The sequence below is a fragment of the Pinus tabuliformis genome, chromosome 7 (assembly GCF_031772625.1).
Source record: "Pinus tabuliformis cultivar Carrire ecotype Pingquan chromosome 7, CPIR1, whole genome shotgun sequence".
Lineage (NCBI taxonomy): Eukaryota > Viridiplantae > Streptophyta > Pinopsida > Pinales > Pinaceae > Pinus > Pinus tabuliformis.
The window spans coordinates 1,631,801,032-1,631,826,441 of record NC_142293.1 but is presented as its reverse complement, the minus strand read 5'-3'; positions in this window follow the sequence as shown (position 1 = coordinate 1,631,826,441).

The following is a 25,410-nucleotide window of genomic DNA, read 5'->3' as shown; positions in this document are numbered from 1 at the left end:
GTGTTCATTCAAATTCCTTGACTCACAGTATACCAGTTGTCCTTCTTGAATTAAGACTCCACTAAGTCCTTCTTTCAAGCATTTGTACATACCATGAACTCTTTATTAGGATCTACAATCTTCAAGACCGAATCATTTGTAATCAAATGATCCAACTGCTCAAAACTAGCTTCACACTCCTCAGTCCATTAAAACTTCTTCCCTTTTCTTTGCAAAGATGTAATAGGATAGCCAATCTGTGAGAATTTCTTGATGAACTGCCTATAAGAACATACTAGTCCCATGAATTATCTAACTTAATCCACGTTCCTGGGATTTTGCCACTCCTCGATAGCTTTAATCATTTCCAGGTCCACTAATATCCCCCCCTTGGAAATAACATGTCCCAAGTAATGAATTTGAGACTGCAAGAAATTGCACTTACTAAGCTTGGTATACAATTGATGCTCTCTCAACAATCTCAGTATTATGGCCAGGTTCTTTGCATGCTCTTCCTCATTCTTGGAGTATATCAATATATCATCAATAAACATTATCACAAACTTGTCCAGGTAATTACACAACACATTGTTCATTAGACACATGAAAGTAGTTGGAGCATTAGTAATACCAAAAGGAACCACCACAAACTCATAACATCCATACATGGTATGGAATGAAGTCTAATGTATTATTCTTTGATGTGAACCTGATGATATCTTAACCTCAAATCAATCTTTGAGAATATTGTTGCTTCCTTTAGTTGTTCAAACAAGTCATCAAGTTGCAGCAATGGATACCTATTCTTGATAGTCACCTTGTTCAACTTCCTATAATCAATGCACAATATGAGAGTACCATCCTTCTTCTTCACAAGCAATACTGGTGAACCCCAAGGTGATACACTTGGCATAATGCATTCCTTATCAAGCATCTACATAAGCTGAAACTTCAATTCCACCAACTCTGTAGTACTCATCCTATAAGGTGCCCTAGATGTTGGTGTTTCTCCCAACATCAACTCAATAGAAAATTCCACCTCTATATGAGGAGGTAACTATTAAATCTCTATAGGAAACACATCCTGAAACTATTGAAAAATAGGATACCTCTCCAGGACTTCATCATCCTCAACATCCTTCCCTTTATCACTAGAAATATGAACTGCAAAAAATACACATCCCTTCTGGCAACTGCATTTTTCCTGCATAGTTGTAATTGTCCTCACTAATGAAGGCTTCTTCTTTTCCTTCAAGATTATCCTTCCCCCATCGTAATCTAGACACTCAATAGCCTTATCATAGAAATCCACATTAGTCATGCGAATGAACAACCAATCCATGCCCAAAAGCATACTATATTATCCCAAAGGAATCACTTTTAGATGTGTTGATATAGGCATACCATTCATCTCAAATGCACAAGATCTCACCCAACAATGAACTCTTCTCTTGTTCCCTGTAGTGAACAACACTAACCAAGATTCTGCATGCACTTCTTTATTCAAGAGACACTTCCACCAAGTTAGGAATGATATAACTATAATTAGATCTATGATTCATGAAAATGGAAACAAATTGATCACAAATATTACCTTTCATCTCGATAATGGATGCCTAATTATCAACCTTCCTATTATCCACTGCTGCATAAATTCGAGGAATACTCTTCCCAACATCTCCAATTGTTTGTGTCTCCTAAGCATTGTAAATGTGAGGTCTGTCACCCTGGTGCAATGGACAATCCCTCCTAAGATGCTCTCCACCACAAGTCCAACACTGCAAAAGCTTCTTGTCATTTCCTTTGTTCTTCTCTTCAGGATGAGACCCATGTCCTTTTCCAACTGTGTTGAACTTCTTATACAATGTTATATTCTCCTTGTCACCTACATCTTGAGGACTTCCTTACTTCTCAACCCACTTTCCTTTAGTCTTATCATTCCCTTTCCAATCCCACTTAGCTCAAACTTGCACTTAGATTTCTCATAAAAATGCTTCAACTTCCTGATTACTTCCTCCAATGACTGAGGCTCATCATACTCAATATAATATTTAAATATTAAAGGCAATCCACTGATGAAACTTTGAGCCTTTGTCTTCTCGTCCTTAAGGTAGGGCACATACTTCAACAACTACAAAAACTTGGTCATGTACTCTTCATCTATCATAGAACCCATATTAAGCTCATATAATAGCTTGGCCTTCCCATCATAATATATCTCGAATGAGTATTTCTTCCTTAAGAGTCTTTTAGACTCATGCCAACTCAACTCCTTTATATCGATGCCTCTGACACACTTCACATCTTCCCACTAGATATTTGTATAACAAACACATTGATAACTAACATGCATGCATAACAATATACATTTTTCCATTCAGTCCAAGTGTTTGAACCTGGAAGATCTTATACCAATTTGTAACCACCTGTCCTGCATTTACCCACTTTTACAAGCTCTCCAGGGTAAACATGAGATGAGTGTCACTATGATATGATATGACCTGACCTCCAAGTTCCAGTTATGGAAGTGGGGCTGACAAACCAACAACCGACAAACATCCCACAAAGACTACAAACCACTCAGGAGCCTACAAACCACCACAGGTGATCAATCTTTGAGTTGGAACTCTTTTTCACTAGGTTCACACCCCAACTACACCCTTGATACCATGTGCATGCGGTTATGAGGCTCCAACGACAACCATAATCTTGCTTGCATGTGGTTGTGACCCAAATTCCTCGGTTCACACCATGAAGTTGCAAGATTTATGCCACTTTTTTGGGAAAGCCTCTAGACCACTACCCAGAACTATCTACAACTTTCCATAATCATGATTAAGATGAAAACAAAGATAAACACTCAAACTTGAACAAGATCTTGACTAGGACATGCCTAGTACACAACATAAATTTCGACAAACATATGGTAAACATGAGAGCTACAGGTCATGAATGCATCTCTAATCATAAACTTCTGAATTTCCTCTAAGAATCACCAGGAAGGCTCCAAGCCCTCTCTAACTAGCTGCAACAACACTTGTTAGTCCATGCATTCATCATCCATCTAGTAACTTAACAAATCATGAATAAGAACCATAGATAGAGCACATCAAATAGCCAAGTATATAACCAACATATAACTAGGTTAGAGACCATAACTAAACCATGATATCAACATGATAACCAGTACAATTTCTCTTAAATCACAATAGAAAAATAGTTCATATTAACTTATGAAAATTTCAACCAAGTTAGGGACTTCCATGTACCACCCAACCATATATTGGATAAACCATAATCTCTCTTTCATCCAATCACCCTTGCGCCATATTCCAAGTATGAATGTGGGATAATATGGGTTAAACCAAAACAAAACCAACCAGGGTTTCTAGTGGCAAAACCACCTCAACTCTCAAGCACATTAATCTCACCTATACGGTCCAGAAATCACTAACATAAACCAGATCGTTCTCTACCTAAGCTTTCCATGGATCTAGGAACTGGTAATTCAACCCACAACCTCTAGGGAACCTGACTTGTTTTAGGGCTCTAGAGAATTTGTCCCAACCCCAAGGCTCCAGAGACTAGTAACTCAACACACAAACTCGAGGAAAACCCAAGTTGTTGTAGGGCTCCAGAGCATTTGTTCCAACCCACAACCATAATGAACCTGAGAACCAATTAGAAACAAGTAGGAAACCCACAACATGATGGTTATCCAGGAAATGGCAAGGAAAAGTTGAAACCACTATCACTCCAGGAAAATCTCCATTCCAATGATAGCACATAACCAAAGAACAACATCCATATACCATGCATCTAGAAATCAGCAAGGAAATCACACATGCAACTTGTTACCTAGAAATTATCCATGTTGTAGTTGTTGATCCAACTCTCCCCTTGCATTTCCTTACTTTCCTTTGCTTTCTTTCTCCAATCCAAGTGAATGCTAGAGTGCTCCAAGAATGCTCCAAAATTCTCCAGGTGTGCAAAAGTGTGAGAGATCCAAATGCTAAACTAACAAAAGCCTTGAATTGTTTCTTTGATTCATTTTTATTATTGATGTCTCATTTTTCTTCATTTTTCTCTAATTTCCCTTGCATGCAAATCTGTGTCTCTTCACTTTCCTTTTCTCCCATTTTCCTTTATTTTCATAATTAAATGTCAATTATTGTCTCTTTGCCAATTTCCATATCCATTAATTAATCACAAATGATTTCCACTAAAATGTTTTTCCCATCATTCAGCTTGGCATGCACATCCCATGACCTTGGTATTAATTTATTTACATGGAAAATCAACCAGGGGTGGTTACAGTTGGCATCATATTAAGGTGAGGGGGAACACCCACTACTGGGCACCCTCCTTGGGGAATATTTGTAAATATGAATTAATTAAACAATAAGAATTATTTAATTAATGTTTATAAGAGTTTAAAGTAATTAAATAATTTACAAATATTTAATTGTGATGAAAGAATGAAATGATGTTTGTTGAGAAATAGCAACAAGAAATTCCAGTTTAATTTGTCCTTGAATTAAACTATGAATTAAAATAGAATTCTTTTCTTATAGCAATTTGAAAATAATTAATTAAGTTTAATTAGCTTAATTAATTTAGGAAATTCGAATTGGAAGCCTTTTAGAAGACATGTGTATATTCTCCCTAACTTATAAGAGTTAAGGATGAGTTATGAATGAGTTGTAATTAGTTGACTTTGTTTATTCAGTTAAGTCTAGTTAAATTAGTTCAAATGAATTTCATGAACTAATAGTGAGCAAACAGTCAGTGGGGACACTGGTGACCTAATTAGTGTTACTCTATTTAACTGAAGATTCCACCATCAGAAACTCATGCATGTCGATTCTAAGAAAGACGCAGTTGAGACTAGAGTGCAGGGACAATGTACTATTTGTTTTAGATTTTCTGAGTTGCACTGATAGTGCATGCATTCAGGAACTGATCCTTGAGGGATTGTGCTATTTTTAGAGGATTTATTTCTCTTTAAATACAAGTTATTCTTCATAGGAATTAAACATTCGAATAGAGACTTGGAGAGCTTGTTAATTGGGTAAGATTTGGCCTCAAGCTTGCTTATTAGTTGAAGATTGAATTTGCTGATTGTTTGGATTGTTCTAGAGAAAACAAGCATTGTAATTTCATCTTGATTTTCATGATTAATACAAAACAGATAGCCAGGGGTTTTGAGTTGTGGTTTTCCCTAGATATTTAATTGTGTTATGTGACTTTGATTCTATTCCTCTATTGATTATTTTTTGCTCGATGTTATGGGATTCCGTTGTAAAGAGTAGAAGTAGATTCTTGTCTCTTGTTTTAGTAGATTACGTGAGCTTGTGAATCTATAGGATTTTCTACAATGTTTAGGAAATGAAATAAATTATGTTAATCAGTGTTCAATGTCTACAATGCCAATCATACCTAAGATAAACTCATTTGATACAAAATTTGCTTAAAGTTATTTTATAGTGATTCAATTTTATCATACAAGTGAAATAAACGTTAAAATAAAAATATGAAATAATTTAAGTTTGCATAAAAAATTTCAAAAATTGATTTAAAAAGAAATTTGAACTCAAGACCTCTTACTAAATAAATGAACTTTTAACCAAGTGAACTACTATAAAAAGCATGACAATAGTAGTGAAGGAAGATGTTCTTATTGTTGGAACTTAACTTCAAAGTGCATGCTTGCGAAAAGAAATGTCCTCATCCAAAAACAAACATTAACTAAAAAAAAAAAGATATCCAAAACTCTACAATGATAGAGTTAGATTTTGGTTACATTATCTAGGAAATGCAAGTTTTCTCATTGTTTTTACAAAGTTCTTGAAAAAGCATACACAGACGAGAAAACATTTTCCACTTTGATTTTTATTTTTTGATATCACACATAGCACAAGGTGATGTGCATACATATACTAGAAAGAGTAGCACACTCAGAAGATAAACAAAAACTGAAATATGAACCTTGTAAAAAAATAAAAAGGGAAATTTGGATTATATACCTTCGGATCTAATGAAAATTGTTGTATCTTGGAGAAATATACACCTTTTCGAATGAAACGAAAGGAATTCTTGATTGAAAACAGGATGCCAAATGTAGTGGAATAGTCTATTTAGGCCAAAACTCTATAGAAATAGTAGATCTTAAAAATGTGGCAACACAGGTTCAAGATCTCGATCAACAACAGAAGTAGCTCTTCAAATGGACTCTGATGCCATGTTTGTAAAATAGGGTATTCCATACAATATAAACACCTTCAATAATTACTCTCACAACCTATTGAAAACATAATCCTATTGGGTTATGTAAACTTGGCTTATTCACTTGAATGGAAGGTGAAAAACCTCAAGTGAAGGCCAACGGTCATAGAAGTCCATGAGAACTCTTGGAATATGAAACCAAGGGTCAAGAAAATTGTATTTATATTTGTATTATCTTAACTAAGAAAGCATATCATGCTTTATCCTAATTCTATTATTTTGTGAGTTCAACATAGTACCAGAGCTTAGGTCCAACTTAGAAGCATTTCTTCCATCCTGACTCTATCACTATCAACCTTCCCACAAAATAATTGTGAAATCCCTTCACTTGGGCCTCCTTCTTGTGGATATCCTTCACTAGTATCCTTTGTGGTATATCTCCAATATGTCATATCTATGTGTCCTTTTTCTTTATTCTCCTAAGCATTTATTCTCCTACCATTCAATATTGACCTTGACATATCTCTATTTATTACTATATTACTCACCTATTATGTAATGTATTTTATGGTCTATTTATGTCACGACTAAGGCAAGCAACTTTTGAACCATATGTCTCGGGGGTCAAATCTCATTCAATAGAAATCCTAATAGAAATTCAACAATAAATTATGGTATTTTTCTATTAGATTCTCACAACTAAGCCATTGAAATGCATACTTGTGTATGCAGTTATTTCCATAGTGTCGTTGAATTGATCCATTGTAACTATTAGATTATATTTTCCACTCTCTCAATTTTGAATTAATTCTTGGCTTTCTTGCCGAATGATGCTAACATTACTGCCAGTGGAGAAAACAAAGAAAGAGGAGATGATGGAAGAGTGAACAATTCATCATCCTTAATAATGCATGGCTCGTCAACAAAGAAGAGAATGGGAGGAAGAGGATGAATAACATAACAAAAGAGGATTCCAACAAGTGATTACATTCAGTTCAAGGCGTGTGTGCCCCTTCATGAGGTATCGGTTGGATCACCAAAATCCGTGGTTTTTAGAAGGGTCACTAACATTCTTTGATTAATCATATTTCATTGTCTGATTTCCAACACTATCTCCATGTGAAGGATTCTTTCCCAAATCAAGTTGGTCTTCTACTCCTTCCACTCAGTGCAAGTTATCTCTCTTTCTCTTGGATTTAAGACCCATTTTAGCTTTTCTACAGTAGTTGTTGGGCATATTTTGTGGTTGTTTCAATAACCCTATTTTCTCTATGTATTTGGGCTATGGTGAAATACCTTTGGTTTATGTATTTTTTCACTACACATTTGATTTTCAAAATAGTGAAATATGAATATTCTACATCCATACTACTTTGTAACATCTTCATGCCAAGCTTTTGTTCAATTATTTGAAGACTAGATGTAAATATTTCAAGAGATGTAGATTTGTTTCTTTCTCTTTGCAGATATTCCACAAGATCAAATTGAGTTCCATTAACAAATGAAACATATTGGTTAAAGGTTTGAGAAAAGGTTGGTCTGGTGGTTCACAACCCAATAGGAACCATTAAATTATGTTTTCTTTTCTTCTCTTGTTGGATCTACTATTGGATCGGTTTTTTCTTCGCCTGTAGTAGCAACAACTTAATAGACCAAGATTACCTTTGGGATTGTTTTGAAGCTTATGCATGGCTGGATGAAGTTTTTCTTACATTCACATGAAGTTTCATATTGGTCCGGAAGTGGGAAGCAATATGTGGCTGGTTTTCCAAATGTTGACAATTCCAATTTATTTTATTGTAAAACCAATACCTGATTCATTAGACAAACTATGTGATGTAATTACAAGAGAAACAATTATTTGGTTGTAGCATGTTGATATAGGTGGTGGTCTGCATAGCCATGATAAGAAGTGCAATCGAATAGTTAGTGGGAAACAGGAAGTTTGTGCCATTACAAGGAAACATCCAAAAAATATAGGGTTTGTTGTTGAAGAAGTGTATAGTCCAATTTCAAAGAAAAATTAACAAGGTGTCACATAATGCAAAAATATATCAAGCATTTCTATAGTGTCCGATTCATAAAATCTAGTTTTGGTGCAGGTATAAGTGCAATAGTTGGATTTTTGGGAAGTTGCAGAAGAAAATATTTGAGTTGGTAGATTCAGATTTGTTGTGTTACACATACAACTTTAGCAAAGGTATTTCGTTCTTTTGTGTCCTCTTAACAATTTACTTCTTGTATCTCCCTTCACATTTTGTATTGTTAGCTATGGAGGAAAGAAGAATTTACCGTCTTTGATTGAATACAATTCCTTACAAATCGTTTTTGCAAGTCTAGTGATGTTTGGGTTCACTAGGTGAGATTGGTTCACAATGTGAGTTTGGTGGATTTTTGGATCAAGCTAGTAATCCAAGGATTCAAAGCATTGATGACAGTCCCCATTTTATGATCTTGAGCTATTAAAATAATGGCCAATTTTGATGGATTATTAGAGTTATTGAACACTCTAATCCTTTCTACTATTGACAACACAGTCAAATCAACAAAGTCACTCTCTCCAACATTCAATTATGTTTACAAGAAGCACAGGAGAAAATCAAGTTTCTCTAGCTCGAATCTCAACTCCATCGAGATGAATTACAACAAAAGAGTCATCATTTTGAACTAGCTTTTTTTGAAAACAAATTCTTTTTGAATTTGAGACAAACTCCCATCAATACTCAAGACTTGATCAAATCAGTGAGGCAATTTTAGGAGCATATTTACATGAAGATGCAAAGGTTCTACTTGCACATCCTAAGCCCATCATCAGACCTTAAGAAGAACTTATCAATAGGAAAAATATAACTGGCCTCGGATATGAAAATGATGTGTCATTTCAAATTCCAAACTATTCCAAACCAATCTAGTTTCAAAGTGGGGTTCCTTTAGGAGAATTCATCTTCACCTGCTCTTGCTCCAATTCCACATCCACTTCAAATTGTCAATGCCAACATTATGATCGAGTAGGCCATGTGAAAGATTAATGTTTTATTCTTCACCCTTGTGAGCATTGTAGAAAACATACTCATCATTAAGAGAGATGTTCTAGACATAAGATTCCTCAAAGAACAAAGATTCACCTTGGATGGATCGCTTCTTGGCAATGGTCTTCAACAGTCAAGAAGATATATTGGTCATACCTCAGAGTTCATTCTTGAGTATTGACATATCTTGTAGTGGAGATATCTTCATCTTCGCACCTTCTATCTAACAAAGGGGGAATTGATGATTAACTATTAGCTTTGAAGATATATCAAACGAGCCTAAGCCACAGTCTAAACCAAATTTCGCTGCGAGAGCCTAGAGCTAGAGTTAGCTAGTGCCAAATTCGAAGATGTAACCAGAGACAAACTCATGTTATATGAGTATGACTTGGTTGGTGGCCAACCCTAAACCACCACCTGTAGAAGACTCTAACTTCTACTACACATTTCATTTAAAATATCATTAGGGAGCACTTCCACTTCGAAAAAGACTTTAGGTTCAAGCTAGATTCAGAATTATTCTAGGAACTACTTCGAGCCTAGTTCCAGAGTTGGTGGCCAACCTTAAGCCACCATTTCAGAGAGCACATCTATCTATTGGTTGTAATATACTTTTGTATTTTAGTTTTCTTCTTGGACTCATATACACCCCTTTCGATTAAAAGGGGGATTGTTGGAAAATTAATCTTCTTGGATTATGTAAACTTGGCTCATTCACTTGAATGGAAGGCAAAAAGTCTCAAGTGAAAGCCAACAATCAAAGAAGTCCAAGAGACCTCTTGGAATATGAAACCAAGGGTCAATAAAATTGTATGTATATTTGTATCATCTTTAATTAAAAAACATCTCACACTTTATCCTAATCCAAGTGTATTATTTTTGTGAGTTCAAAACAACTAAATCAAACTTCATAGCGCCAATTTTTTTACATGATTAAAACCCTCTACAAGGGAAACAGTCTACAGTCAATGTGGCTAGTTGAGACAATTTTATTAATGCAAAATATTTTTTTACATAAGAGAAATTCTCACAATTAATCGTCAACCACGACCCTCCATGTTTTTAAAATAGAGATCATAGACCAATTGGATAAAGATATAATTAAATAATCGTTAATATCTAAGAAAATGTGAGTCATCAAATCAATTTATATCTAATATCGTCACCATCGAATTATAATGCAACTAATGCATTAATACATACTAAAAAATCTACTTTTATGTAATAAACATATTAGATCAAAATAAACTTAATTAAATTTTAAATATTTAAATATCCTAACAAACACATAGTAATACATTATATAAAAGAAAATCATTCAAATTCTTTAAAAACAATAATAAAAATTATAACAGGTAACAAAATAAAAATGTAAATTCCATATTAATTTTAAATGAAATAAAAGGTAAGAACAACTTTTAGAAAGGTAACAATTTTTAGAAAATAGAGCCTCTGACAAATTACAAATGTAAAATTTCCATACTAAATTTTAAATAGAAAAGGTAAGAACAACTTATAGAAAATAGAGCCTCTATGATTATAGTGAAATAGACTGATGATCGTTATAAGCAAAAATCATTGTCTAATTTTATGAAGTGAAAAATGCAGTCTTTACTTTGCATCCCTTGTATTTTGAAGACTTCGATATATGAAATTTAACATGAAGATGAAGATTATTGATCAGTAACATGAAGATAGTGGAATAGACTGATGATCGTTATAAGTAAAAATCAGCAAAAATCATTGTCTAATTTAATGAAGCGAAAAATGCAGTCAAATCATTGTCTAATTTAATGAAGTGAAAAATGCAGTCTTTACTTTGCATCTCTTATATTTTCAAGACTTAAATATATGAAATTTAACATGAAGATGATTGATTAGTAACATGAAAATAGTGGAATAGGCTGATGATTGTTATAAGTAAAAACCAGCAAAAATCATTGTCTAATTTAATGAAGTGAAAAATGTAATCTTTAATTGGCATCTCTTATATTTCCAAGACTTAAATATATGGAATTTAACATGAAGATGATTGAAAAATGTAATATTTACTTGGCATCTCTTATATTAATCATTGTCTAATTTAATGAAGTGAAAAATGTAATCTTTAATGGGCATCTCTTATATTTCCCAGACTTAAATATATGGAATTTAACATGAAGATGATTGATTAATAACATGAAAGATGATTGATTAGTAATCAAAAGAGTATTTAGGAAAGGAAAATTCACAATATTATTTATAATTACAATTAATTTTAAAAATCATTTCACTGAATTCCAGTCAAAACCTCAATTAATTAACATGGAAAACATATCCTGTTCACATGATACAGAATCTCCAATTATTGCTTGACAAAAATAAAGACCCGCTGCTGTAACATAATGTACAATCAAAATGGAAAAAAAGCCTAAGAAATTGTTAAATGAAACTGAGTGATCTAACACTTCAAAAGTGAGAGATTGCATGATACCAGTGGATCGTGGTTCAATGGTAAGGCATCATGTGTACAGCACCCACTGGTTTCCAGGAAAGTTTTCAGTAATTCTCTAGTTCTCTATATGTCTCTAAAATGTCTAAAATAGCTAGTGGCTTTTGGTAATTTTTCTTTATAGCTAATGACTGTTTTTAATGTTTGAAATTGGCAAAAGAGCTCCTGCATAAGTTTGAATTTGTGCAGTAGAAATCTGATATTGCATTACTTACAGTTGAAATTATTGCAGAAGTCTGGTGTTGAGTTATATGGAGGGGTCTCTCTTAATGAAATTATGAATCTGGTAGAAGGATAGTGCTAGATCCTAGATGGTCTAAACATGTTATCTTTCCAATTTTTTTAATATTTCGGGCAGAAGAAATTGAGGTTAAATCTTGATTTGTTGCAGTGACCATTTTAACTGCATATTTGGATTCAACAGAATGAAAAACTCCTGGGACGCTTTGATTGTGCAGAAACTAGCTATCAAACTTGCGATTCCAATAAATTGCTGCCGGATTTTGACCAAAAAAATCCACAGGAAAAGCTTTCAAAAAATCACATTATAAACCACTGCGATTAAAAATGTAAAAGAATATTTAGGATTACAGATGGTTATATGGTTGAATTCTAATAATGATTAGTTCTTTAATAATAAAATTTTTAAAACTTCTCCCTTTATGAAACTACCCATTTCCCAAAAACCTGTTGTTGTTCTAGAATATGTATGCCAAAATAAAGCTTCAAAAAGGAGTGAAAGCTTAGCCTAATCAATGAATTTTTATGGAAGTGATTAATGACCCTGACCTATTTACAATTATGGATTCTCATTATAATTAAATTAAATTAAATGTATACCAGAAACATTGGATATCTCAATAATTTCACATAATATTTTAGAAACTCTCATCATTATAATTAAAATTTTCATTTTTCAGCAGATCTTTACATATCATCATTAACCATACTGGATCAAGATTCAGATGTTTTTTTATCACCGGAAAGACTGATTTTTAGACAGTCTTTGGACAGCTTTTGAAAATGCAGAAATGCATCTACAGAATATAACTTTTTCATACCTTACTAAGATGTTTCAATTTTTTCCAAAAGGAAAAAAAAAAACTGACTGAGCTAAAGAAAACATGGCATTAGAAAGAATATGGATACATAGGAACGGAATTCATGAGCATCTCCACTGCAGGGGCTACCTCAATCACTTCAGCACAAAGGCGAAGGTAGAAAGCCCTGAGTCTCTTAAAAAACAACCTCCAACTGTAACTGTGTACCCTCACGATTCGGACACGAAACCTCCTGCAGATCCCAGCTATGAATAATCCCTTCTTCCTACCATGACCCAATCTGAGCGTACGTGAAGCATTCCTCCTCCTGTTGGGCTTTATCTTGTCATCATATCCATCTGATGTGCTGTCAAGAAGGTCATAGCCAGCCTTGTAACGACGAGTCCAATGGAGACTAATGGGAACTCTCAGTCTGAATACTCTCCTGCTGCTCAACTCCATACTGTACTGTATATACACACACTTATTGTTGTGTATATATTCTAATCCTGCAAACTAGAGTCTCTGATATCACCTTCAAACTTGTACAACAATGGTGGTCCTTTGTATATAAAATAAACCCAACTTGGTGGAAAATGATGGGCATCTCCATATTTATTTAATCAATCAGTTGGAAGGTTACCTTGTTATTCTATTGCGAGTGGGCACAGAAACTCACAAATAAATATATTTCAGCCACAGTATGCACCAACTCATCTCACATGTCCTTTGCTTTGTATGTGCGCTATACAGATAGATTCATTGCAGTCCATGGCCCCATGCTGACATCTCTACTTATGTTTGCAGAGGATTGATGTTGACTCATGTTTAGATTTGATGGCCAAATAGATTATCACCATCCACTTCCCTATCAAAATTTGGAGGAAGAGATTGGACATTACACCAGCTATACAGTTGTAGCTACTTTATTAATTTGATGCTTTGCACATGTAATTTATTCAATGGCTTTACAATCCTACTAAATGTGCTACCATGTGCTTGAAAGGACTTTTTCTTCTTTTTTTCCATGTTAGGTTGAGAATAGGCTGGGCCAGAAAGAAAGAGGGCATTGTCTTAAGATAAGGAGTAATTGATCTCAGCATTGACTTTCATTTCTTTGATTTATTATAGCATCTGGATAATAAAAAAAATAAATATGAAACTTATATTTAATATATAAAATATTAATTAAAATGGTATTTGTATTTAAAAGGGTGATAATGACTGATTGAAAGTAATTGAAAAAGATATAAAATATTGTTATAAAAGGATAAAAATTAAATTGTATTTATATTTAAAAAGGTTTATAGTGATTATAACTGAAAAAGATATAAAGTAGTGTTGTAAAGAAGTTCAAATATAAGGTTTGATAGAATATTAATTAAAATTGTATTTATATTTAAAGAGGTTTATAATGATTATAACTGAAAAAGATATAAAATATTGTCTTAAAGAAGATAAAATATAAGATTTGATAGAGTTGATTAAGTTTAGGATTTTCATTTGTAATAGGATATTTTGTTTGTGAAATATGATGGAGCAATAAAGTCAACCATGATAATTTTTATACAATATTAGTCTAAATAGCAGTTGTCTAAGTATTTTATGTTTTGGGATTTTTTATCAAAATCTAGTGATATAGTTGTGGGTGTTTTTGAATGAATACTTGGAGCACCTGGATTTTGTAGATTACAAAACTCAAACTTGTAATTTTAGGGAATGTTAAATTTTGGGCAAAATTGGCCCAAAAATATACTAAGAAAAATTTCAAAACTTAGAACAGTTAGATTAGAGTGTCAAAATATGTTTTGGAGGTTAGAATTTGAATTAGATATAATTTTTGAATCTCAAGTATCATTTACCAATAAAATCAAGTGATTTAGAGTGGTTGGTGATTAATGAAAAATAACTCTTCTTGTACAAATGCACCCACCACCATTAACATAGAGTCAATTGTGCATCCATTACCAAAGCCTAAAACTAACCATTTACCAATAAACTCAAGTGATTTGGAGTGGTTGGTGATTAATAAAAAATAACTCTTCTTGTAAAGACGCACCCACCACCATTAACATAGAGTCAATTGTCTAGCCAGTACCAAAGCCTAAAACTAACGCAACAAATTGAGAGTGAAGAACCACTCCCATACTTTTTTGTATTCTATTGTCATATAATTTTCCTCTTCTTTTCCTTCTTCTTTTCCTTCAAGCATTTTGTTTCCAATGAATACTTACTTGTAAATATAACAACTCTTAAATTACTCATTTTAAAGTTTTTATTATGAACTAAAAGATCATCTTGGAAAGGATGGCTAATCTTCTAAAAACACTTCCTTATATTCTACATAGTTGTACACTCATTAAATTAAATTTGATAACTTTTTCATAGTTAATAATTTATGTTCTAGAATATTTTTTTTTCCTATTCATCTAATTATATTAGATATTACGAGGGAGGCAGGAGGGGGACGAGTCATTTTTGGCCTTGACTAAAAAATAGTTTTTGTTGGGTGTGTGTTTTATTCTTTCCATGAATACCCTCATGTATGTTGCGTCAGGTGCAGCAAGGGGGTTACAAGGGGGGGTGGAAGCCCCCCTATCCGAGGCAACGCCCCAGGAAAAAAAATTGGACCCTATATTAGGTGGGTGGACCTACCTATGGTTTTGTGCATGGATTTCGCACATGGTTTTGGGCATGATGGTTTTTTGTCTATGATATTTTGTAGATCCAGTCAAGGGCAATATGACTATTTTTTAATCTAGGGTTAATGGATTGGGGTTTATGGATGTTTTAGCATGTATATATATGTATTGTAACATTGAAAGGAATAGAATGAAAAATCAATCTAGTAGTCCCGACTTTGAGATCCAGGGGAAAATATCAGTGTATATATATGTTTTATACTCTCGCCATTGTTTATTTTCTGTTTTTTTTAGAATTCGTATGCAGGTAGTTTCTGGGGTCTTGGAAGGGAAACAAATAATCATGTTTTCCTTCTGGAAAAGTTTGAAGCTGTCTAGTGAATGAAGAATTAACCAAGTCATTATCTTTGGTGACTATATGTTAGTTATTCTTCAATACACTAAAGTGAAGAATACTATTTGTTTCAAGTCCCCGCCTCTGATTCAAAGGATCAAGGTTTCAATTTCTCAATTTGAGCAAGTGGACTTATTTCATATTTACAGATATTTAAACTTGAATGTTGATGTGCTAGCAAAAAAAGGGGCTGACATGAGCCAAGGTATAATAGAAATAAATGCAAGAACGAGTCCCTCTTGAATCCCTTAAATTATTATAAATTTATTTAGCTATTGGATCATCGGGGAGCAATCTCAATTCACCACTCCCCATGCTAATATTTTAACAGGTTTATTAAGAGGCTCCTACTTGTATGCACTAGTGGAATGTTTGGCCCATTTCTTCTGGTCGGATCCTCCCTTTTCTCGACTCCTATTTTACATGGATTTCTCCCAGTGGCACTTTAAGCGAGCATGCAGCATCAAATTTCAACCTTGTCCCTTCACTACAACCTTGCCTATCTAATTCCTTTTGGTTCTGACTTATGGTGCTTTGCCTTGGTTGTGACATATTCTTGTGTCTGTGTGATTATGGATTTGTTTCTCTTGTCTTGTGATGGGTTTAAGTCATCTCCCTCCTGTCTTGGGGAGAATTTCGTAAATATGTTATGCAACCAACAACTTCAAAATGAGCCTCTTCGAGGGGGCAACCTCCTTTACATTACACAAATGAACAATTCTTGGACGATACAAAAGAAAAGACCTCCTTTCTATATATAGGAGTCTAAGGGGTCACAATATAGTCAAAGCCAACATAACAATAATAATGTAAAGGTAGAACAATAACAATAGTGGGCTTCTATGGGGCACAATAATAACAATGTGGAGACAACATGCGCACAACAATAACAATAAGGGGATACAATAACAATAATAATAAGGGAATACACTAGTATTATAGGGACCTTACATGCCCTTGTCCTTCAGAAAAGTGTTTTTCTCAATGCTTGAGTAGTTATGGATGTTTCCATATAAAATTCTCATCCTCCCATGTGGAATCTTCAATGGGTAAGTTCTTCCACTTGATGAGATACTCTGAAATTGATCGATTTCGTAGTTGTCGAGTTCTTGTTTTTGTGACTGCTTCAAGTTCCAATATGATTTTTCCTTCCTCATCAAGTTTTAGCAATATTGTTTGAACTGAGAACTTGTCACCGATAACCTATAACTTGGAGATAATCTTTGTTCTAAAAATTATTTAAGACTATCATGATATGTTTTTACCTTGAAGTGTCTTCCCATTAGGTAAGGTCGTCATTTCTTAAGTGCATGTGGTATTGTCAACATTTCTTTCTCATAAATAGCTTTGTGTAAATGCTTCCCTTTGATTGGACAACTTTCGAAAGAAATGGGTCTTTCTTCTTGCATTAAAACAACACCAATTCCATTTCCTCAGGGATCACATTCCATAATAAATGTTTTTGTGAAGTTTGGCATAGCTAAGACCGGTGCTTAGCACATTGCCTCTTTAAGATGTTCAAAGGCTTTCGTTTCTTCTGGAGTCCAAGAAAATGCATATTTCTTCAGTAATGTTGTTATAGGTGTTGTTATTCTCCCATAATTCTTAACAAACTTGCGATAATACCCTATCAACCTGAGAAATCCTCGTAAATGCTTTATGGATGTGGGGATTTTCCATTCCTTAATGGCTTTAATTTTGCTAGGGTCTACCTTAACACCTTCATGAGATATAATATGACCCAAATATTCCACCTCTTGTACTCCAAAGAAACATTTGGAGGTTTTTGCATATAATTGTTTCTCCTCCAATAGTTTGAGCACTCTATCAACATGTTGAACATGATCCTTCCAAGACTTGTTGTAGATTAGTATATCATCAAAAAATACTAACACAAATTTTCTAAGGAAGGGTTTGAAAATGGAATTCATCAAACCTTGAAATATAGAAGGTGCATTAGTAAGGCCAAAAGGCATGACCAAAGATTCATAATGACCGTCATGAGTTCTAAATGTTGTTTTCGGAATGACTTCAATATTCATTCTAATTTGATGATATCCTGAATGAAGATCTAACTTGGTGAAGTAAATTTCTCCATGCAATTCATCCAATAATTCATCAATGACAAGAATGATAAATTCATCTTTAATAGTGAGCTTTTTGAGCTCCCTATAATCTGGACACATGCACCATGATCCATCCTTCTTGTGCACCAATACTATTGGAGCATAGAAAGAACTTTGACTATGTTGAATTATACCAGCCTCTAGCATTTTTGCAACCGTACATTCAATTTCACTCTTTTGGGCATAAGGATATCTGTAAGGCCTGATGTTTAGAGGAACACTTCCTAGAATCAAATGAATAGCATGATCATGATTACAAATAGGTGGGAGGCCTTTGGGAGTCTCAAATACCTTGGAATGATTTTCCAAGACCTTTTGGAGATCTAGAGAAATAGATGATTTCGACGTGGAAACCTCTAGCGAACATAATTATGCAATTACATCACGTTGTTCTTTCTTTATATGCTTTATCATGTCGTTAGAGCTTATTATATTTCCCAATTTCCCTGTGATACCCCTTAATTCAACTTCCTTTCCTTCTGAAAAAAAAAAAAAAAAAAAAAAATCAAGAAAAGTTCTTGAGAATTAAAAAATATCGTACCCAAAGATTATAGCCATTGGACACCTAGTACAACATCAACACCACCCATTGGAATGGAAAGCAACACCCATTGGAATGGAAAGCATTGGACTATTCAAAACATATGCTCCCATTAATAGATTGATATTATGGCACTTTCTAGAGAAATTTATGGTTCTTCCATTTGCAACCATCACTTGACACTTTGGTTCTGGATATAGGAAGCAATTCAATTCCTTTGCTATCTTACAATTAATAAAATTATGGATACTACCCGAATCAATCAACATTATTACCTTTTTCTTCTTGATATGTCCTTCTATCTTGATAGTTTGAGGAGTGGTTATTTTGACCAATGCATTACAAGATATGGTCAAATTCATTTCTTCTTTCTCTAGGCTTTGTTCCTAGTGTGTATCCTCTTCGTTTGATGTTTCTTGTTCCTTTTCTTCTTCCTCTTCATAATCTATGTAAAATAATTTCTTCTCAGCACACTTATGACCTTTAGTGTATTTTCTATTACAACTGTAACAAAGCCCTTTTGCTCTTTTTTCTTCCAATTGTTCTGGTGTCAACCTTGTAGGTTGTGGAAGGCTAGGAGAAACAACACTTCCATCTTTATAGTTGTGATTGGTAGGCTTCCTTGTTTCCATAATTTTGCTTTGAATTTTTCTTGCCAACCTGAATGCCTTCTCCAATGAATTGGGTTCCCAAAGGTGAACCTTGTGTTGGATGTTATCTTTTAATGTCCCTATGAACACATCAATCATATGCTCCTCTAGAAAATATTTTACCCTTATATTCAATTTTTGGAAGTTCTCAATGTGATCCACCATTGAACCTATTTGTTTGAGATTTATCAATTGGATAAAAAATGTATTTCTTTTTGTATCCTCATAATTTTCTATGATTTCTTCTGTAAAAATTTCCCAAGTGATAATTTGTTTACGAGAGGAAATCCATTGATACCATACAAACTCATTGGGTTCCAAATATAAAGTTGCAATGTGTACCTTTTGTGTGTTTTACACATTATGAAGATCGAAATATTGCTCCATCTGTAGTATCCATGTTATTGGATCCTTGCCATCAAACTTCTGGATATCGATCTTTGGAACATGGTGGGTCTTCAATCCAAAGTTAGAGCCTATGAAATCATGACTAACATTTCTTTTGTTCTCATCATGAGTTTCCTCTACTACCTTTTCACCATTAGGAAACATTTCTTGTAGAAACTTTGTCAAACCTCCTTTCAAACCTTACATGTATTTCTTCAAATCTTCAATGTTTAATTCTAAACCATCCATATTAGCTTCCACGCCATTGTTTAAACCATCTATCTTAGCTTCCATGCCTTTCTTTAAACCATCCATCTTAGCTTCTGCTACTTTTTGTGAGAGTGAAATTTGTTGCACTTGGTCTCATAATTTTGATATATCATGTTGCATTTCTTCCCCTTCTTCATGAGTCAAGCTAGAGCTTTTAGGTTTCTTACTTGGTGTTTCCATTTTCTTTCTTCAGGGCATCAATTAATGATAATTATGCTTCACTATATCCTTTGAATTCCTTTAAACTAATTTTTCAAATGAAACTTACGCAAAATTTTAAAAAGACTACACAACATTTTTGGCTTTGTAGGAGCTCGATATTAAATCTGTTGTATCTTTGTAATTTTGGATCTCTAAGGTTGGAAATTTCATCCTATGGTAGCCCTCTGAGTCCTCCTTCCAACCCCACAATTCTGATCAATATTGTATTCTCCAAGAAAGAGTTATTGAAAATCACCCATGATGCCCTGATTATAGACTAGTTCAGCAAAGTGAACTTGTACGAAGTGCCACGTGTCACCTTTTTGACCTTCGAACTTGAAACCGATACACAAAAAAACTAAAGTTTGTCCTCTTTTTGTACCTTTTTACGAAATTTAAATATGATGCTCAAAGAGAAAGATATGATGATTTTCCCTAGGTCACCTTTTTGAGATATAATTTAGGAGCTTGCAAAACCCTAACTTCCTTAGATCATATCTCAAAATATATAGTGAGACAAGATCTGAAATTCGTACCCGAGGTTCATCAATATTTTGTCTCAAATGAGTTTTAATTTTAGCTTCTAAAACGTCGTAGAAAAAAATGTATAGTGGAAATTCCATGATGACCTCTTTGAAGCAACGAAACCCTAGAATCCAAAGCTCTGATACCAATTGTTATGCAACCAGCTCACAAAATATAAGAAAAGATAGATAAACGACTTTAAAATCAACCTCTTTGCGGGGGAAACCTCCTTTACATTAGACAAATGAACTATTCTTGGATGATACAAATGACAAGACATCCTTTCCATATATAGGAGTCTAAGGGGTCACAATATAGTGAAAGTCGACATAACAATAATAATGTAAGGGCACAACAATAATAATAGTGGGCTTCTATGGGGCACAATAGTAACAATATGGGGACAACATGGGCACAACAATAACAATAAGGAGATACAACAATAATAATAATGAGGGAATACACTAATATTATATGGACCTTAAAAAATAATTGGATTCAATGGTTTCATAATGGCTTGTGCCAACAATTGGGGTTCAATTATATATTGTTTTCCAAAGGCAACATGCTTCCATGCTTTCTCTTCCTAGTTCTTGAAGTTAGTGATTGGAATTCCTTTGTTTTGGGTTGTGGCGTTCTGGTTATCTCTTCCCTCCAACCTCTGCCTTGGTTTGGTGGGAAACTCCTTGCAGATATATGTATCTCAAGCCTCAAGGATATGATGGCTAGTAGCTCTGACCTCCAAGGTTATATCTGTGCTTGGAAACTGATTGACAAACTCTTAGACTCCACTCAAGCTCTAGTTGCCTCAATTAACAACCTTGAAGCCATGGTCAAGCATTAGCGGAGCTCATTCCAACTCTTTGTTGAAGCCAAGTTACTGGTGCTCCATGTTGATATGGAGGATTCTCTGGACAAGCTCAGTGAGGAAGTCTATCAATTCAACGCTCAAGTGGTGGTTTTGGAGATTGAAATCTCAAGCTAGAAGAACAACAGTGGTTAGCAATGTTGCTAGTGCTCGCATTGATAGAAGGAGATTTCATTATGTCAAAGACTCAAAAGTTAACAGTCGTGGTCTGTGGTGACTTCATTACCTTATCTCATGAGATAGGTTTTTGCATTGTAGTCCATTTTATCTATCTCCGATTTTGTTATGTTGGCTTACAAATTTTGTTTTTTGCTAAAAACTTTTTGCAAAGTTTACAGTGATCATTTTTTTGGTGTTTTATAAATATAAATACTCTTACTCATTTCATTAAAAAAAAATTATATCAAAGATTAAATACATATACTATTTTTTTTTCACTTTTCATAACATGACTTGTTCATTATTCCTATTCTTCAACTTACACTATTACAATGAATATAATTTCATTTCTAGAATATAGTCTTTATAGTACATAAACTATAATATTTAAATATCACTGGTCAATATTATGGTTTTTATTAATTATTATCAAATTAACCACATTGATATCAAATCACTTTGGTAATTTTGATTTGATATTGAGACAATAATTCTTCATCCCTCCCCGGATGCGGGTGTTACTGCGGTCATAAATGGCTCTGATGCCAACTGTTAATACCGCGTACTGCATGCTGCAGAGCAGCAAGGCTCCCCGGACCTTCACCTTAAGTAAAATGGATGATCAGCAGTTCGACGGAAATGGTGGTGTCTGCGCATTTATGGTTTACTTGGTTCGAAGCATGGCAAGGATGGTTATATTCATTACCACCCGGCTCTTCCCTCTCATGGTGTGTTTCAATTATTCTAGCTCTGAGTTCTGGTCCGCGAAATCTCCGGGAAGCAAGAGAGTCCTCCTTCTCAGAGGCGCACCTTGCAGGCTTCAAGCACGTCTCAGGGGTAAGCAGCTCACTCATCCTTCTTTGGCTCACGCATTCTGTTTTTCAATTACGCTCTCTGTTGTTTCTGTGATTTCCGTCACCCTTCTTTTGCTATTCAATATGGTTCGACAAGGGGGCAGGAAGAGACCCAGAGGAACTCTCGGTGATGGCTCTCGGCTTTCTGCCAGTAACTCTAATAACCCTGATCACGCACCTGCTAATCTCCCTCCTCCTCAGGCGAATGTGCAGCCCTCTAGCTCTGCTCATCGGCCTCTCCCAAACAATGCTTTTCAGACCACCCATTTTAAATTCTAGAGCAACCTCAATAGACCTTTGATCTCTGCCCACATCACCTTAATTATCTTTGAAGAAGAAAACCAAATCCATCCTCTGGCCTGCATCGCTCCGGAACCCTCTCAGAGCAGCGAGCAGCAATTGACCTTGGGTAGCCCGGAGAAAGCTATGGTGGAACAGACAGGCCATATTGATAGCCCGAGAATTACTCTGCCCCATGTCGATATTTTCCCTGCTGAGGGGGATGAAGCTCTGAATGATTCCAATCGCCCAATTTCAATCCCTGAGGACGATAAGGTCGGCAATGAAGTTCTGGGTGTGGCTAGTGACCATCCAGCAGATGAGAAGACCTCTGGCGAGGGCAAGGAAGACTAAGGCCACGCGGCACTGTTCGGTTTCTTTTTGCTTTTTGTCTATCAAGCAGACGACTGTTTCCTTGATAAAACACATGGCTCGATTCCGTCAGCTTGAAGTTTTTGCTTAGTTCCAGGGCAGAAGCAATGTTTTACAGACAGACTTGCAATGGCTACTCGCTTCTATGCTCTCAGCACAATCTCTCTTATCTTCTGGTCCTTATCTGAAATGTTTTTCTGTTATGAAGTTTTTTGTAGCACCTATGCTCAGAATCCTTCCATTTTGAGGCGAACTTGCTGTGTACAGAGGCCTCATGATTCTTCTGAGGCCTCGCTTACATGTAAAAATATTTTTATTTTAAGTTAATAGATATTAGTCTTTGCCGAGAAAAAAAATAATAATTCTTCATCACTCTTGAGTGAGTAATATTAGAATTAAAAAACATCATCATCTTAAAAACGTATATTCTAATGTTTTTGACCCAACTCACCCAACCCAATGTAACTAATGATGATCTATTTTCCAATGATATGTTCACCTCATCTTATACTATTGGGAAACATTGTTCTTGACTCTATACCTTACAAATTTGGAAAAAAATTGAAATTATCACTGATTTCCATGTTAATTGACCAATAAAAATAACTAACATTTTTTACAATCATAATCAATTTTATTTTCAACTAGATGGTTGGTTATTGTGTTTCATTGTTGAGAACATCAATATCTATTATTGCACAACCCTCTAGACCAAAGCTAAGAGGACTTTAATGAATCGTTAAAATGCATCAATCATGTCATTTGTGAGAATAGCTATAACTATTCTAGTTAAATGCTACAAATATTTTCCAACTTATCTCTTTATTAATTTTTAACTTTTAAAAAGCCATGAAGTTTGATTTTGTCCTTACCCAGTTGCCCTGAACAAAATGGTCATTGTTATATATAATGTTTATTGGGAAATGATAGAAAATTAGTGACCCACTAAAGGCATAGACACCTGTATTCTTCCAAAATTACTTCTACTTTGTATTTATAAAAGTAATTTATGTAAATATTTTCACTTTCTATTAAAGAGTTGGTTTGATTTAGGAAAAATTGGTTAGAGAAGGAAAAGCAAGATGTTGGATTGAGTGGGTTAAAGAAAAAGGAAGATTTCAAAATGTGAGGAAGAGTAAAAGATAAAACATTTTTGGGTGTATAATAATAGTGTTGTATATTGTAAAATGAAGTGTAAATTTTGTGAGAAATATAAGGCTCAATGTCTAAAAGGTATTGGAAATGGATGAAATACAATTCAATATGATGTTGTGACAAAGCATTCAAAGTCTTTTATTCATCAAAAATCAATTTATAAAGAAATTATATAAAACTAAATGGTTTACGAAGCCCATTCCACGACACAAATTTATTACAAATGAGAACAATAAGGAAAGGGTGATAATCTCCATGAATTTAACATTTTTTATGCATAGAAGGATATTGTAAATATTGCTTATGAAAACCAATGACATCTTCATATACATTTACAAACATGTAATATGTCTTCTAGAGTTGGGTATTATTCCTACATAAATAGAAAAGTCAAAACCGAATGTATTCATTGTATATCAAATTAATTTAAAGAGATTCAAGTTATACAAATGCTAGAAAGTCTATTTTTCTTTATAATGTTAGACGAAAGAATAGCAATGGTTTGGAGCAACTCCTTGTTGTGTATTTTACATATCTAGACATTAAGGGTTTGAACCTTGCAATCTCACAACTTATGAAAATGATTAGCACTCTAGATAGAAAAAGAAAGACTATATATATCATCAATAATTTATAGGAAACAAGTAAGTTGAAAGATGAAAGTAGTGTCCACTAATGGTGTCTCATCTATAGCTGGATGTAAAAATGGATTTGTCACATTGCTAAAGAATAATCTTCTAAATCATATTGGTATTAATGATTGATATACCATTAATATTAATGGTATTAATATAGATACCCTTATTCATATCTTTGAAAAAAAATTATATTAGAGATTAGATGCACATACTATTTCTTTTTCACTTTCATAGAATAATTTTCCTTTTATAATTCATAAGCCATGTACTTGGTCTATTATTCCTATGATTCAACTTACACTATTACAATGAATATAATTTCAGTTCTAGAATATAGTTTTTATAGCACAAGAACTATAATATTTATTTATTACTAATCAATAACAATTATTATGGTTTTTATTAATTATTATTTTTTGTTAGCAAGTTAACCATGTTGATATTAAATCACTTTGGTACAGGGAAAATTTTAGGGGCTAATATTCAGAGGCGGGCTAATTTTCCATGCTTTTTCCAAAAGAAATATTTGTCAATTTCCATTTTTTCTAAAAATGATTTGCCCCAATTTTATTTTATAAAATTATT